We start from the raw sequence: 18,038 nt of genomic DNA on the forward strand, positions 1-18,038 counted from the left end.
AAGATGTGCAGGTCAAGTGAATTGGCCATGCTAAATTGCCTATAGTATTAGGTGCATTAGTCAGAGGGAAATGGGCCTGGGTGGGTTACTCTTTGGAGGGTCGTTGTGGACTTGTTGGGCCGATGGGCCTGTTTCCACACTGTAGGGGAATTTAATCTAATCTAATCTGATTAAATAGAGCTGGAGAGTTGGCTAGACAGCATTTAAAAATATCACAGCATACAATGAGATAGGAAGCGAATAAGAAATCACAAATTCGCAACTTTGCAATTGGGGATACGGTATTGGTGTTGCTTCAGTAACAGGTGAGCCTTTAAAAGCAAGGTTTAGTGAACCTTATCAAATTGAGAAGGAACTGAGTGGGGTGTACTACTTGATAAGGACTCCAGACAGGAAGAAATCTCACAGAGTGTGTCAGGTGAATATGCTCAAAAGGTATTTTGATAGGGAAGGAAAGCAAGAGGAGAAGGTGTTAATGATTACAGCACAGAGGAAAGAACCAGGTTCAGAGGATTCAGAGTTGGACATTTCTCAAATCAAATTGGACAATGATTGAGTTGTCAAAAATTGGGATAAATTATTGAGTTACCTTCCATAAGAAAATCGAAATGACCCGAAAGAGTTATTACTATCACATGGGGAGATATGTGAAAATAAACTGGGAAGTATTAACTTAATTGTGCATGATGTACATATAGGAGATGATGTTCCAATTAAGCAATATCTTAACCCTCTAAAGTTGGCACAGGTTCAGAAGGAGATAGAGCACATGCTCCAAAATGGCATAATTGAAGGGAGTTACAGTGACTGGAGCTCACCCATAGTCATGGTGCCAAAGCCAGATGGTACCCAATGGTTATGTGTGGACTATCGCAAAGTCAATGCCATTACAAAAACTGATGCATTTCTAATTCCACGGTTGGAGGACTGTGTCGAAAAAGTGGGACAAGCAACTTACATTTCTAAGTTGGACTTGCTCAGAGGCTACTGGCAAGTACCTTTGTCAGAGAGAGCAATGGCAATTTCAGCTTTCATAATGCTAAATGGACTATATCAGTTCAAATTCTGGATTAGTGGTGCTGGAAGAGCACAGCAGTTCAGGCAGCATCCAAGGAGCTTCGAAATCGACGTTTCGGGCAAAAGCCCTTCATCAGGAATTTTACCTTATATCAGTTCAAAGTCATGCCATTTGGTATGAGAAACACTCCAGCCACATTCCAGAGACTGACTAATAAGGTCATTGCCGGATTACCCAACTCTGTGGTGTATATTGATGATCTGGTGATTTTTAGTCATTCATGAAGGAACATTTACAGCATTTGTCGGTCTTGTTCGATCAACTTCAGAAGGCAGGCTGCTGGTATACCTGGCTAAAAATGAATTTGCCAAATCCCAAGTCACTTTCCCGGGCCATGTTATTGGACATGGACAAATGGTCCCACGAGATGCGAAAACGAAAGTAATTGGGGAATTTCCCACATTGTTGACAAAAAAAACAGTTCTTGAGGTTGGGTGGATTTTATCGACAGTTTGTACCAAACTTTAGCAGTGTGGCTGCTCCACTCACTGAATCGTTAAAAAAGGGCAAGAAGTTCCAGTGGAAAGAAGACTATCAAAAGGCATTTGACAGCCTAAAAACTGTGTTAACCACTGCCCCAGTATTAGCCACACTGAATTGCGTGAAACCTTTCAAGGTGGCTATCGATGCCAGTGGTGTGGGTGTCGGTGCGGTACTCCTGCAGGAGATTGACGAGGGAATAGAAAGACCTATCAGGTATTTTTCCGGGAAGTTGAACATTCATCAACAGAAGTATTCAATGGTGGAGAAAGAGACTTTAAGCTTGATGTTGGCATTACAACCTTTTCAGTGTTTATATTACTAGCAATGCATCTGAGACAATCTGAGACTGATCACAATCCATTGACATTTGTGGAAAACATTAAGGACAAACATGCCAGAGTTTAGATGGAGCTTGTTGTTGTAGCCATTTAATTTAACAATTGTGCATGTGGCAGGTTGCGAAAACGTGATTGCCGATGCGTTATCAAGACTCGAATGAGATACGGAGGCGTTCGGAGATACGGTGGGTGTACCGAGCCTGAATTTGCATGTGGTTGTGCACGTTTGCATGTTTATAGTTAGTATAGTAGATATGTGTGTTCAGACTACTAACCAGGTTTTGAAGTGTTAAAAATGAAGCCAAAGGGATGAGGTGTCACAAAGCTAGTCCCTGTTTTTTTTCTAAAAGCTGATCCTTGGCACAAGGAGACTCTGTCCTTGATGTTTTTCAGAGGAGCAATAAACCAATCAGTCTGGTTTGGTACTGAGGTGAAATGGATTTTGAGAGGCCTTTTGTTTACATGTAAACAGATGAGACTTCAGGCCAAAGTGGTCATGTTTTAGAAGTGACCTGTATAATGAAAGGGGAGTGGTCAGCTCTCTAGCTGAGCTGAGCAGTTTTAGTTCAGTCTTGAACTGGGAAGTTCAACAGGGAGCTGTGTGGAAACTCTCTCTCTTTTCTGCCCTTCAACTTCAATCTGTAAGGATATGTTCCATTTATAATGGCATTTAAAGGGAGTTTGCTTATTGGGAACTGTTGTGTATATTTGGAATAGCATAATTAAGTCTAGTTGGATAGGCTGAGTTCTGTAGGGGTTCTTTATTCTGTTCTTTGTGTTTCATTGTGTAGTTTTGTGAATAAATTTTTTGTCAGTTTTAAAATCTAGTAATCAACCAAGCTATCTTACTCTGGGTAATTTTCACTGTACACTTACCGAAACAAATTGCAAAGTTAGGTCGAGGGCTACCTGCTTAAGAATGTTTGATTGGTATGGCCTAGTCCATAACGTGAGAAACAACGTACAGTAAGTGGGCAGGGAAGGATTGTCCATCAGCGTGCAACAGAAGCACTTATGAGGGAAAATTTATTTAGAATTAGAATCCCTACAGTGTGGAAACAGGCCTTTCAGCCCAACAAGTCCACACCGACCGTCTGAAGAATGTCCCACCTTGGCCCATTTCCCTACATTTAACCTTGTGCCAGGGATCAGCTTTTAGACAAAAAACAGGGACTAGCTTTGTGACACTTCATCCCTTTGGCTTCATTTTTAACACTTCAAAACCCGGTTAGTAGTCTGAACACACACACATCTACTATACTCATGCACCTGACCTATACTTTCCTGAACACTACGGGCAATTTAGCACAGCCAGTTCACCTAAACTGCACATCTTTGGATTGTGGGAGGTAACCGGAGCACCCGGAGGAAACCCGCGCAGACATGGGGAGAATGTGCAAGCTCCACACAGACAGTCACCTGAGGCTGGAATTGAACCTGTGTCCCTGGTGCTGTGAGACAGCAATGTTAACCACTGAGCCACCGGGCCGATTGAGCAGAGGATCAAGTCAGAACCAGGAGCTGTGGCAACATGGGAATGAGATATTAGGGTTGGGAAGAAGAAGGCAGAGAGAACTGTTGTTCATGAGAGAATGAGAGGAGGGCAAATACTTGTTAATTCTGTGTTTTGGCAGCACTGGGGTCTCAGGAGGTAGAATCCCAATGCAAGCTCTCACCTGAAGATGGCACTTCCAACCATGTCACACTCCCTCAGTTCTGTCGGGAGATCTTAGAATTTGAGCTAAATTATATTTGGCTAAACATCACCCAAATAGTGATTTCCAGTGATGGACAAAGGGCCAGTAAACACACTGTGCAACTCTCATTAGCAATGATGGTGGATTTCACACTCTCCACACAGATAGCAATGGAGCAGAATGGTGGAATGAGGTAGGGAAATCAAATGCAATCAATTTGTGTTCTGAAGAAGGATCACTCAGAAATCATTAACTCTGATTCCTCTCCACAGATGCTGCCAGAACTGTTGAGTTTTTCCAGCAATTTTGTTTTTTTGCAATCTATTTCCAGATCTAATCCCTTTTTATGTGTAGAAACGTTTAAGACCAACCTAAAACCTCCAGCACTAAGTGGTTTTCACCTTTAGTGTTAGAAATGCACTCTAGCACAGTGATGGGTCAGAGGCTCTTCTCAGTGTGAAATACATTTCAGATGCTTCCAGAATTAATTCGGGGTCCTGTCCTCGGAGGGAATCTGTGCTGTCCTTAGATGCTAATACAAGTGTTCAGAGATTAGGTGTATTCCAAAGAAACCACATTTAAGAACAGACATTAATTGGATCATGCAAGAAAGAGGCATTTAAGTTAGTAACAACTGAACTAATAAGTTATTTTTTTCTCTCTGACATTTTGTTTACTTTTGGAGGCTTAAGCTCCAAATTTCTGTCAGCAAGATTTATCTCTGTAATAAAGAAAGGCCTGGAAGGACAATTCCGATGGGAATTCCTCTGTTCATTGTATTATTTCGAGCACAGTGAAGAAGATCCAGACATATCCACCTCATGATGTTTAAGAAAGATTACTTCCAAGCTTGTCCATCACAAGCGGTTCTTACCATTGGTTCTAATGCTTGCAACACTGTACTGGTCAACTGTTCTACCAGCCTTATACCATATCCATCATGCAAATTGGATGGACAAGTTATGGTTTCCCCTAAGAAACAGCAGCAACGTTCATGTTAGCAGCAGCAGTGCTTTTGTTGCTGAGCATTGTCTCTGCTAGTTCACTGATTTGCACAGGGCAGATGTCAGGGCATTTGTGAGGGGCTGTGCACAGACCCTGTCCATCTGATCTTCCAGCACATTGAAGCCAGTCAACCTGTGATAATTGTAATCATTGCCAGCAAGTCCTTTCTCATTCATTTTTGAAAATATGTTCTCAGGATTCGGGCAATCCTAGCTGCCTTTATTGCCCGTTAAAGCAGTCATGGTCTGTGGAGATGGTGCTTCAATAATAATAGGTAGGAAATTTCAGAATATTGACCCAGTAACGATGAAGACCAATGGTAAATGTCAAACTTAGAACAGTGCAGGGCTAAGAGGAGAAATTGGAAATGATCACCTTTTCACAATATTGCTGTTTAATATTGCTGTCTTGTTTAATAGTCGAGGTCACACCAGAGGGAGTTACATCACAAACTTGGTGAATCATTTTGAGTGATACATTGGGCTCCGAACATGGGAATTCTGATGTAAATGACCATGCACTCCACATGGACAGCAGGCCTGTTTAGCAATCATGAACAAATGCAGACATAGGTACTGGACATATCTACCACCCATTATAGTAATGGCAAGAAAATCAGGTGTGATTTTTTTCAGATAATCATTTCTGGTACCTTGTGGTATTTATACGTTGTCGAAAGTGTGTTTCTGGGAAAGCACAGCAGGTCAGGCAGCATCCGAGGAGCTGGAGAATTGACGTTTCAGACATAAGCCCTTCGTTAAGATTGAAACATCGATTCTCCTGCTCCTCAGATGCTGCCTGACCTGCTGTGCTTTTCCAGCACCACACTCTCAACTCTGATCTCCAGCATCTGTAGTCCTCACTTTCTCCTGTATTTATACATTGTACAGGAGTTGCCTGAGGTAGTTTGCTAATACCAATTCTCCCTTGCAGCTGCTTTTCCTTGATCGAATTTATTTTTTGATGCTTTTACTGTTCTTTCCAGCTGAGCCTCTTAATGTCGAGTCAGTTAATGTTCATTGTGAGAGGTAAAAGCACACTTTTACATTCCCTTGTCTTTTCTTTCAGTGTCTTGGTGCTATTACACATACCTTTTTTTTGCGTTTAGGGATTTCTACATTTACCTCTTGGAGCTTTCATTTGCTCTTTCCAAAGCTTCCTTCGATAAAAATGCTGTACTTTCTTGTTGGGACTGTTTTCTTTTCTCTCTTTTTCTCGTCCTCATTCTTGCCCCAGCACTTCTTGCCAGCTTCTGAATGAAGTTTTTGCTTTAAACTGCTCAGCTTCCATGGCTGCTACTGACTCCTTTTGTCAGTTATTGTGTTTCAACTCCAGACTGACTGTCAGGATATTCTTAAAGTGGTCATGCTCTTATAGTGGAGAAAGTGAGGTCTGCAGATGCTGGAGATCAGAGATGGAAATGTGTTGCTGGAAAAGCGCAGCAGGTCAGGCAGCATCTAGGGAACAGGAGAATCGACGTTTCGGGCATTAGCCCTTCTTCATTCCTGAAGAAGGGCTAATGCCCGAAATGTCGATTCTCCTGTTCCCTAGATGCTACCTGACCTGCTGCGCTTTTCCAGCAACACATTTCCATGCTCTTATAGTGGTAAACTCACATGATTGAAAGTTCTTCTTTCCATCAGAGTCTTTCAGACTCCAAATCCCTTGTGTTTTGGATCAGACTTACACCCCTGAAACCAGGTATTATTTTCACCTCCTAGTACCTTGTGCTATTTCCTGCTACTACCAGCCTGTGGTACAGGGTAAGGTTTCTTTGAACCAGTTGGCTGCTACCGATCCTCCTTTATCTTTGCTTTGCTTTGAGCTTATCTCGTGATTATTGGTACAGGATGTAATACTGTAGAGTAGTTACAAATGCTGGAAATGTGTTGCTGGAAAAGCGCAGCAGGTCAGGCAGCATCCAGGGAACAGGAGAATTGACGTTTCGGGCATAAGATCTTCTTCAGGAATCTTAGAGAATGCGAGATATGTGTTTACCCTTGGTGTGACATTACAGGCCATATGTTAGCTCAGGTTAGTGTTGTAGACAATTGACTGTGATGCTAGTGTTTCCTATTTACGAGATTGCAACTGGGTCAGCCACTTAGCCTGACACAAGTTATGCTTTGGCAATAAAAGCTTATGAGTTAACAATGGTGGGCTTTTGCCCATTTGCAGCAAGACTTTTCATTCTGATTTACCAGAAATCACAATACATTTCATACAATACATCTCCAGCCTTCTTCAGGCTTATGCCCGAAACGTCGATTCTCCTGTTCCGTGGATGCTGCCTGACCTGCTGTGCTTTTCCAGCAACACATTTCCAGCTCTTATCTCCAGCATCTGCAGACCTCACTTTCTCCTCAGTAGTTACAAATGAGCAACTATGCTTACATAATAAGGTTGTCTATGCTCAATGGCAATAAGCATAAATACATTGGTCAGGCATAATTATTAAGACCTTATGGATATAGATACACTTGCAGTTAGGATATCAGATCTAACTCTGCAGTTCACTGAAGCTAAGTAGAGTGAAATGTCCTCCAGGATGCAAGTTTAGTCCATTCTGAGTTGGGAAAATAAGTAGTATAGCATCAATCCATTGTGGGTACAGGTTTTTAAAGTAACCTTGCAACATTAAGGAGATGTATGTTGGCTTACCAGATATTTCTAACATTAAAATCTACCTATTCCTGGAGTGAAGCACTAATTACATATATTTTGTCAGTGACCCTTGGTATTGATACTGCTCAGATATTTGTTGCTCAAATAACTACAGTTATGAACATATACATCGTGTCTATGAACTAGCATGGTTGAACATGACTGAGAATTGTTCCTGTATGAAAAAGTTAAAGTCTAGCTGGAGAAGATCTACGTTTGGAACTCTTACGAAGGCTGGGTCCACACAAAAGAGGCATTACTTTTTACAGGGACTTCTACAAAAAGCTATTTTTGGATTTGCTATTCACCTATTGCTCACTTGTATGAAATGTATTGTGATTTCTGGTAAATCAGAATGAAAAGTCTTGCTGCAAATGGGCAAAAGCCCACCATTGTTAACTCATAAGCTTTTATTGCCAAAGCATAACTTGTGTCAGGCTAAGTGGCTGACCCAGTTGCAATCTCGTAAATAGGAAACACTAGCATCACAGTCAATTGTCTACAACACTAACCTGAGCTAACATATGGCCTCTAATGTCACACCAAGGGTAAACACATATCTCGCATTCTCTAAGATAATTAATTAGGGCACAGGTAGAACTGATCCTGCCCTTAAACTAAGGAGTCATGATAGCATTGATTTGCTCTAACGAAAGACCACACGTGATTTAAAATTAATCTAAAGAATTGACCTAACTCTTAGTTGCAAAACTGAATCGGCCATGATAGGATGTCAAAACCCCATCTGCAGCAAGTTAGGATGAAGCAAGATGATGTGGGCTGTGAACTGCAGATTTAAGTAGCAGGAAAGGACAGTACATAATTAAGTCTGCTCTAACTGGTTGATCACTTTATTGGGCTATTAAAAGCAGGTGGCTTTCTCTGCTTATTTAACCATAATAAAAAAAATTGAAGATAAATGAAGGTCACAGGGGCAGATGCACAGTCTGTCTTCCTTCACCTCTGCTACTGAATTAATTTGAAGCATTGTACTTACTCATCACCATCAACATAGTTCCAGATGGCCACCCAGCCCATGTCAGTCCAATTACTAGTCCATTGACTCTCTCATTTGACTTAGCAGCAATTTCACACCCAACAACAGCCCTTTGATTTATTGTATATAACTATGCTCAAACTGCAATAAAACTCTTGTGGCCTGTGTGTTGAAATGGTTCCTGTCGAAAGAATAACAGGCTATAAAAAGTAGAGAAATGGCTGATGGAGGGTTTGCTGATGTTAGTACATCAGCCTCTTTGTAACAACAATCTTCATGGCCGATTACAATCCCGCATTCAAAGTGCTTCATTGATGGAAGACGCATTTCCTGTATGAATGTTTTAGACGGGGCAACCTGACAGAAGGAACGGAAAAAAAAATCATTATATCAGCTACAGATCTCCAGTCTTAGGATGGGCCTTCCACAAGGGCAGCATTGGGGTAGAGGCTAGTGCCAGTTAAACACTGTAGGAAGAGAGGAAGGAAGGAAGGGGATAGGGTGGTTTGGTTGTGCAAGGATCTCAGGGGTGTACCATCTGCACACAACTAAGATGGCGATAAGTCCCCTTTGTGAATTACATGGGCCATGGTAGCAAGGTGGCTGATTAAAACTGGTTTTTATTTTGTTGTTCCTTGGGGACCATAATAAAAGGTCTGACAGTACTGTTTGGGTCCACACTGAGAGCTGCTTTGGGTCACAGAGTGTATAATGAATGTTTGATGAGTAAGAGGGTTGAGGAGAGGTTAGTGAAGAGGAAAAAGAGCTGCTCTTTTTCTTTTCCTTTCTTTGTCTCTGTTTTACATCTCCAGTCCTTAGCTCTTACTTTGATACATGGGAAGAAGCTGATTGGTGAGTAACCAGTAAGTTATTCTACTTGGTCTAATTGTAATAAATAGTTTTAAAAATTATGTTATAGTAGGTCAACTCAGTCAAGTGGACTGTACATTCTGTGGTATATGGGAAGTCATGGGTAAACCTTGTGTCCTGGACCAACATAGCTGAAGGAAGTGTCACCCACTGTATAAGACTGAGCCCTGGGTTTCAGAATCCAAATGGTGGCTGGAGTTACTGTTATGCAGAGAATTATGCAGTGAGCACACTTAGGAAGATTAGATTAGATTAGATTAAATTACTTACAGTGTGGAAACAGGCCCTTCGGCCCAACAAGTCCACACCGCCCCGCCGAAGCGCAACCCACCCATACCCCTACATGTAGCCCTTACCTAATACTACGGGCAATTTAGCATGGCCAATTCACCTGACCTGCACATCTTTGGACTGTGGGAGGAAACCGGAGCACCCGGAGGAAACCCATGCAGACACGGGGAGAACGTGCAAACTCCACATTGCAGGTTAGGAGTATACAGGCAGAGAGGGGATTGTGACTACCCAATAGTCTTGAGGAACCAGGCATGCAGGCTTCCTGAGTCTATCATGTTTGCCAATTGGTTTTCCATTTCAAATACTGATGAGGGTTCTTCAAGGGATGTGCTGCCAGAACCAACTCTGCAGCACCACTGGTGACTCAGCTGTTCAGGAGCAGAGAAAGAAGAGTGCAAAAGTAAAAGTGGGAGGGGACTCCATAGGATAGGTGTTTCTATGACAGTAAATGGCGTGTTGTATGTATAGGCCAGTGTCAAGGATGTCACAGAATGGCTGCAGAACAGTGGTGGGTGAACAGCCAGCAATCATCATCCTCATTGATACCACCATACATGAAGTCCTGAAAGCAGATTCAGAAGGAAATGTAACAAATAGGCCTTAAGGACAGTAATCTTAGGGATTACTCTAAGTGCCTTGTACTAGTGAACATAAAAATAAGAGGATTAATCAAATTGAACACATCCATAGAGTATTGGTGTAGGACGAAAAGTATTAATTTATGAGGCATTGGGACTTAATGAAAATGACTATTTCTTTTCGCAGTATGCCATCTTGGGTTGTCAATTCATCTCTGAATGCCCAGTAAATTCTTACAGCAAGAGGTGAGTACTTGATGCTCTTCTAAAGCATTTGGAGATTTGCATTTGGTTGGATAATTTGCTTGATTTGAGCAAGGCACTTGTCTCTGCTGGGCTGATAACTTCCAGAGTATGACAAGCTGCTATTTTACATTGAATCTGGGAGATTTCACACTCTTTTGTATCATCCTTGAATTTTGTCATTGGCAGAGCTATTACTGACAGCATGTCGGCAATATGCGTTTCGCTCCCTTGTTTATACATCACATCCAGATGCTATCCCTGTAATCGGAGTAATATTCCTTGCAGACACATTGAAGCAGATAATTGCAATTTGAGAAAAATGCATTAAAGTGACTGTGGTCAGACTCAACTGTTACTTTGTCTCTTCCAAACAGGTATTAATGACAATGTGCACAAGCAAAGCTGATGGCTATGCACTCTTTCTCGATATCTTTCTGTTTGTGTGAGCACCCTGGACGCAAACGTAACTGGTCAATCTTGCTGCATTAGGGTTGCTTCAAGTCCTGCCTTACTTGCATCACACTGCAGAATGTCTCAATCATTTACATTGTAATATTTCAGCACTGGCATTGTCATCACCAACTGCTTAATGTTAGTTAATGCTGTTTCTTGTTCCATGCCCCAGTACCACTGCCCATCCTTTCCAATAAGGACATCCTTTACTCTCTGAGGACAAACTGAGCAAGAATTTTGCGAAACAGTTGATGAATCCAACAAGTTGCTGCACTGTTTTTACATCTGGTAGTTGCTGCATTAGTATTACAGCTCTCAACATTTCAGAATCTGGGTAAAGACCTTTTGCAGTCAATATGTGGCCTACTTAGTTTCAGACCTTTTAAATTGTTTTCTTCAGGTTCACTTGGTGAGCTCATGTGAGCAATCGAATCAGAATTTGATCATGGGCAGCAATGGCTTCTTCCATTGTGTTTCCACATCCAGAAACCAGCAGGTTATCTACTACAGCCTCCACTCCAAAAAGATCACTATGTATCTCATGTTGTCTGTTGATATTTTTCAAAAGAATTGGAAATGCCAAATGGAATACACAACCATCTGTATCTCCTGAACAGCGTCCAGAATGTAGTTAGAAAGCTGCTGCTTTCATCTAACTTCACTTGGCACTAACCACCTTTAGCTTTGAGAGTGGTTCCTACTACAATCCTGTCTCAAATGAGTTCATCCTTTAATTGTGCAAATTCACAAGTTTCTGCATGCTGAGTTAATTACGTTACACACTAGCGAATGGATTCTTTGTTCTCCAGCATTGGATAGATATAATTCATATGCAACATCCACTTGGACTTTCAAAGCTTTAAATTTTTTTAAGGGAGATTTAGGAATATATTTTGGAACTGTATTCCTGTGACTTCCTGGAATGGCTTCGCTGGGTCCACTCCCTAGATGGGATAGATACCAACCCCCTAACTGTGATCACCTGATTGGATGCCTGACCATACCCAAGCACCTGGATGGATATTGAAAGTTGCCCTTAGTTTGCTGTGGGCATCCCCTGACTGACGGGTGCTTCTCTGGGCATCAGTGAGGACTGCTCACCTAAAACTTGGAGGCATGGCCATTTGCTTGCAATACATGCAATGTGTTCACTGCCAATTCAGCTGGTACATGGTGCAGACTTATGGTTAAGGTCACATTTTTATTGGCAGGATTCAGAAGGATTGGTGATTATGAGATGAGGCCATTTTGATAGTTAGGCAGAAGTGAGTACTGCAGATGCTGGAGATTACAGTCAAGATTAAAGTAGTGCTGGAAAAGCACAGCAGGACAGGCAGCATCCAAAGAGCAGGAAAATCAACGTTTTGGGCAAAAGCCCTTCATCAGGAACCTGACCTGCTGTGCTTTTCCAGCACCATACTCTCAACTCTGATCTCCAGCATCTGCAATCATCACTTTCTCCAACTCCATAACTCCAATGTATTGTAGGCCTCTTGCTTGAGCAATATCCAGAGATTCCTTTAAGAACTGTTGAAAACCAAAAATACTAGCCACAATTTGCTCATATGAATCCCTTTGTATTTCATAAAGATTTGCTAGAGATGCACATTGCTAACAGCCCTTGAACTGTATGATTTCTTAGGCCATTCAGAGGATGGTCAAGACATTACTGTGGGTCTGGAGTAATGTGTAAACTAAACTATGTAAGGATGGTTGATTACCTTCCCTAAGGTCATTAGTGAATCAAATGGGACTCTGCATTTCTGGTCCAGTGACATTACCACTATGTCACCATTTCCTTCTAGCTAGGGCAGATACGTTTAGCAGTATTGTGATAAATTAGTACAGGCACCTCAATTAAAACACCGCTGCCAAAAAAGGGCTCAAATAATTTGGTAGTGGTTAAGATGCTATACATCGTCTGCTAGAAAAACTAATTTCAGTTGTGTCTGTTGTAATATTAGTGTGTGTAGAAATTTCACAAAAAAGAGATACGGATGTTAGGTAATTGGCAAAGCAACCATAGAGGAGATTGTACAATTCCCATACAGAGCAAAAATGTTAAAGAAAAATAATTTGAAATTCCAATTAACAGCTGATAGGATAACATGGTAAGATGTCACATTTTGAGACTTTTATTATATCAGTTGGCTAAAACTATCATTGTCTCCACATTATCTTCGTATACACAAGCTTGAAACCACAGAACAGAACTTTTCCTATTTTTACTGTTAGCAAAATCTATAAAAGACACTTCACTGATACACTTCATGGTAAGGTCCTAGGGAGTGTTGCTGAACAAAGAGGCCTTGGAGTGGAGGTTCCTTGAAAGTAGAGTCGCAGGTAGATAGGATAGTGAAGGAGGCATTTGGTATGCATTCCTTTATTGGTCAGAGCATCGAGTAAAGGAGTTGGGAGGTCATGTTGCAGCTGTACAGGACATTGGTTAGGCCACATTTAGAATATTACATGCAGTTCTGGTCTCCTTCCTGTTGGAAGGAAGTTGTGAAACTTGAAAGGGTTCAGAAAAGATTTACAAGGATATTGCCAGGGTTGGAGGATTTGAGCTATAGGGAGAGGTTGAATAGGCTGGAGCTGTTTTCCCAGGACCAATGGAGGCTGAGGGGTGACCTTATAGAGGTTTATAAAATCATGAGGGACTTGACTTAGGATAAGTAGACAAGGTCTTTTGGGGGAGTCTAGAACTGGAGGGCATAGGTTTACGGTGAAAGGGGAGAAATATGAAAGGCATTATAGGGGCAACCTTTTCACTCAGAGGGTGGTGTGTGTGTGGAATGAGCTGCCAGAGGAAGTGGTGGAGGCTGGTACAATTACAACATTTAAAAGGCATTTGGATGGGTATATGAATAGGAAGAGTTGCGTGGGATATGGGCCAAATGCTGGCAAATGGGACTAGATTAGATAAGGATATCTGGTCAGCATGGATGAGTTGGACCGAAGTGTCTGTTTTGGTGATGTACAGTACATCTCTATGACTTTATGACAAGGTGTACATAGCTATACAGTCCTGGAAGCAGACATCCAGATCTCTCAAAATGATTCTCAGCTCCTGAGAATTTAGTTCTGACCTTTTTTCTGGCCAGGAAATATTTAACTCCAGAACAGTGCTTCATGATGTTGATGTACCTGGAGAACTCTACCTCTGGTTAAAGTTAGGCAAATCTTCAAGCCTTGTTTTAATTGCCCCACAATTTTGGTCTTTTCAATTTGAACATGAATATCCACATTCTTGCGTAGTGACCTTTCGTATTTTTGTTGCTCTGTATTTCCCTGAGTCTGGCAGACTAACTTTTTTTTGTGTTTCACAGATACATTAGAAACCCTTCACATATCTCCATGGCAACATGAATCACGTGGACCTTGTATTCAAATAGAAATGCTGATAACTATATTTGAAACCTAACTCTTTTCCTTGAAAGTAAATGAACAATTTAATTCACAACTGTTTATAATCCAACCTTCTCAGCACTTTTTGGGATTTTTGGAAATTTACATGTATTCATTATTAGCAAATTGCTGGTTGTCTCCCAAAATAAACACAGTGCAACTTCTCCCCAGTAAAACATTCTGAGTCACCTTTAATCTCAAACAATCAAAATACTCAGGCTTGCTGTCAGGCAGATCTCTGAACAGGTCTTATGACTCTCTTCATTCTACATTCAATTAAAGATACAGTCTCAAAATATAACAACCATACAAACCTCATGACTGCAATGAGATTTTTTTTTGGCAGTGAGTTGTTCTGGGATGCATACCTTAATGTGGTGGTGGAAGAAGATTCAGTAGCAACTTTCAGAAGGTAAATGGATGCATCAAAAGAGCAAAAGAAAGAAGAGATTATGAGAAATCAGCAGTTGTGACTGGAACTAGATCCTTTAACAGATACAGCTGACCAAATGGCCCCCTGCGATATAATATTCAGTGATACTGTAATATTACAAGAAAAAAATCACTGTCAAACATTTTGAGTCACTCCACAGATTTCTCACTGGTCAGCTGTGTCATGACTAACTGTGGCACCTCTGGAAAGGACTGTACTCAATACAGGTATATCTCAGGTAGAAAGTAACCTCCTGAAATGCCTAAAGAACTATAGTTAGGTGAAAGTGAGGACTGCAGATGCTGGAGATCAGAGTCTAGATTAGAGGAGTGCTATAAATCATTGCTGTACACACAGGAAAAGCCCTAATGCTCAAAATCAGAACTAATTTGTCACTTATCTAACAACACAGGAGGAGAGAGAGAAGGCAGGCGGGAAGGACTGAAAGAGAGATTAATGAAACAGAAATTTATGAACCCAAGAGCATGCAGACTTTTATTTTTGATCCCAAGACTTATATCTCTTTTAAAACACTTACTTCAATTGGGATGGTGGCCATTTCAAATTCTGTATCCCTTGCATGGATTTCTGTTTGCAACATTGCCCTGATGGTGGTGGAATCTTGTTGGGGGGGGAGCTGGGTTTGTGTTAATAAGTAGCTAGATTTCCTTGCACATTGGCAAACCTGTTTATATCACTTCTGCATCTTTGCTTTAGTACATTTTAGCAATAAGACCAAGGGTAGAAACTTCACCTCCCGGAAAATGACAGGGAAACAGGCTAGTGGGGAAGAGAATCAGATGGGTTGATACTGGGGTGATCCCCACCCCTTTCCCACCCCCATTAGAATTAAATTCTGGGGGGGAAGAGCCTCCCGGTTGAAATCCTTAAGTGCTCAGTTGTGATTAGACCACTGTTCTCAACATCAGAGAAAGCTGGCAGACTGCTTGCCCATCCAAAAATGAAGCAGATTAGGAGCAAGTGAGACTTGATCTGCCCCTACCTGGGGATGAATGGCATGGGGGGATGCTGGGCACAGGGGTTTTAGGGATCTGCCTGATCTTGTTTGGAACCCCACTAATCGCCATCTCTCTATGAGTCCCATTTAACTTGAGCCACTACAGACAAGCTGCATTCAGACATGTCATTGGAACCCTCACCTATAAAGTCACTCTGATGCAGTAAGACCATTCAACACTATTTTAAGTAATGCACAATCAATACTTTCGTTATTTGAATTTGAAGGAAATTTGCAATTTATTTTTAAAAAGTGCTGTTCCATAAATTATGCTAACTCTAATTGCATTCCCGTCTCAGTGTTCACATGCAATCTGAGATCAGGAGCACAGCTCCAATACCTAATGGTCACTGGGCTGTCCATGTGGTCACTGTTCAAAATCGCTCCCTGTGGAGATATGATCTGACAAGCTCCTGGAGACCATTCATAGTTGATAGCTGAGGGATGTTTCTATTTATTAATAGATTAGAAACCCAAGCTCCAATCTGTGTTTGCAAATATGATATCTAGTTAAGAAAATCAAGAGACGTTTGGAAGATTATTTCACATAATAAAGTCTAACACTGATATCTACTTATATCTGAAACTTGACATTTGAGGATCCCAACTTTCACAGGTGTACATGGATCAGATAGAATGATAGGTTGATCAATATATGAAAAAGGCAGATTTGGTAGATAGATAGATCAGAAAGCATTTAAACTTACTGAAAGCTTGCTGTACCTGCACGCTAGCTTTTAGTGACATGTAAACAAGGATATTTAGTCTCTCTTGCCAATCTCTTGTCATTTAAGAATATTTTGCACCTCTGTCCCTCTGACCAAAGTGAATAACTTCACATTTACCCACATTATATTCCATCTTGCTTATTCATTCAGTGTGTGTAAGTCCCCTGAAGCCTTTTTGTATCCTCATCATTCCCACTCACATTCCAATCAAGGCCTGAAGCATCTGCAAAGTTGCTACAATTGACTTCCACATGTAAAGCATTGATATCAATTGTGAACAGCTCAGCCCAGGCACTAACTCTTCAGTCAAGGCCTAGGTCATGGTTTATGTCAGAAGCCTGGCCAAGAGACGAACTAGACCCCATGATTTAAGTCTCTGCCCATGCTTGTGCTACCCCACCTGAGAGTGACTCATTTGCTCCTACCCTCTGCTTTCTGCCTGTTAACCAATCAATGCTAGTATATTATACCCAAACAGAATGTGCTTGAATTTTGTTTATTAACTTGTTGTGCATGACTTTGTCAAAAGCCTTCTGAAAATCCAAACAAACCACTGGTTTTCTATGTCACTGATACCAATGTGACCCTTGAACTCTGGCTATTCATTCTTGCCAAAGTGAATGGCCTGCAGTCAACAGTACCTGCAGAAGGAGGCAAGAGGAGGACGCAGTGAGAGACAAATATGAAAATCAGAAATAATTATATTAATCAATGTCTCTTTATAAATCATAAAGTTGAAATTTAACTTAAGGTAAGACAGTCATAGAGTTATCCAGCACGGAAACGGACCTTTTGGTCCAACTCAACAACGTTGAACAGGCTTCCAAAACTGATCTAGTCCCATTTTCCAGCATTTGGTCCATTTGTTCCTTTTATTTGATTGGTTTAAATTTTTATGACATTTGTGGCACTTATTTAAATCTCTTTTGGAAGTCCATGGATACCAATGCAATCACATTACTCTTGGAAAATCTGTTATCTCATCAATAAACTCGATCAAATCAGTTAAACAAGATTTAATTATAAAGAAATACAAATAAATATAAATAAATATCAGGGTTTAGGTATTAACTTCTGAACCATTTTTATTTTTATTTTCTCTGTCGGTGCTTTGATTCTCAATCTTTGGGCTCAATGTTCACATTTATTTGGCTTCCAGCATTATAATTGTCATCAAATTATTTACTTGCTAAATGCTAATAAAATCAATTATTCCAGTTGCATTGTATTTTTAAATACGTAAACATCAAATTCAATGCAATTTATAAAATATTGACATGTTTGTTCAGATAAACTCCTGTTCAAATTCAGCCATACTTATCTGCTTCATTGTCAATGTGACTAAACCAATTACTCCTTTCGTTAAAGTAAGGTGGACTTCGAACCAGGGTAATACAGGCTGATAAACTGTTACCCAGAAATGAGTGTCGTCCTCAAATGCTTTTTTCTCTTCAATCAAAGACACAAACTGAGGAATCTGATTAGCATTTTCCACCAGACCAGTGCCTAAAGCTTTCTATTTTGATGAAATTCTCTCAGGTCCCAATTACTCAATAGATCAAAGCGCCTCTAAGACCCTAAAAGTAAAATAATCTGGGAAAGCACACTTCAGTACTTCTTTCAGCAAAACTGCTGCATGAAAATAAATGTATGTTGTATTCTTGATAAGTTGCATTAACCTGCGATACACTAAGGCACAGCTGTAGGTGTGGATTGAGAATGATACATATCGAAATAGCAGAACTCAC

The sequence above is a fragment of the Chiloscyllium plagiosum genome, unplaced genomic scaffold (genome assembly GCF_037043375.1).
Source record: "Chiloscyllium plagiosum isolate Xiang-an unplaced genomic scaffold, Cpla_swu_hap1 HiC_scaffold_2, whole genome shotgun sequence".
Lineage (NCBI taxonomy): Eukaryota > Metazoa > Chordata > Chondrichthyes > Orectolobiformes > Hemiscylliidae > Chiloscyllium > Chiloscyllium plagiosum.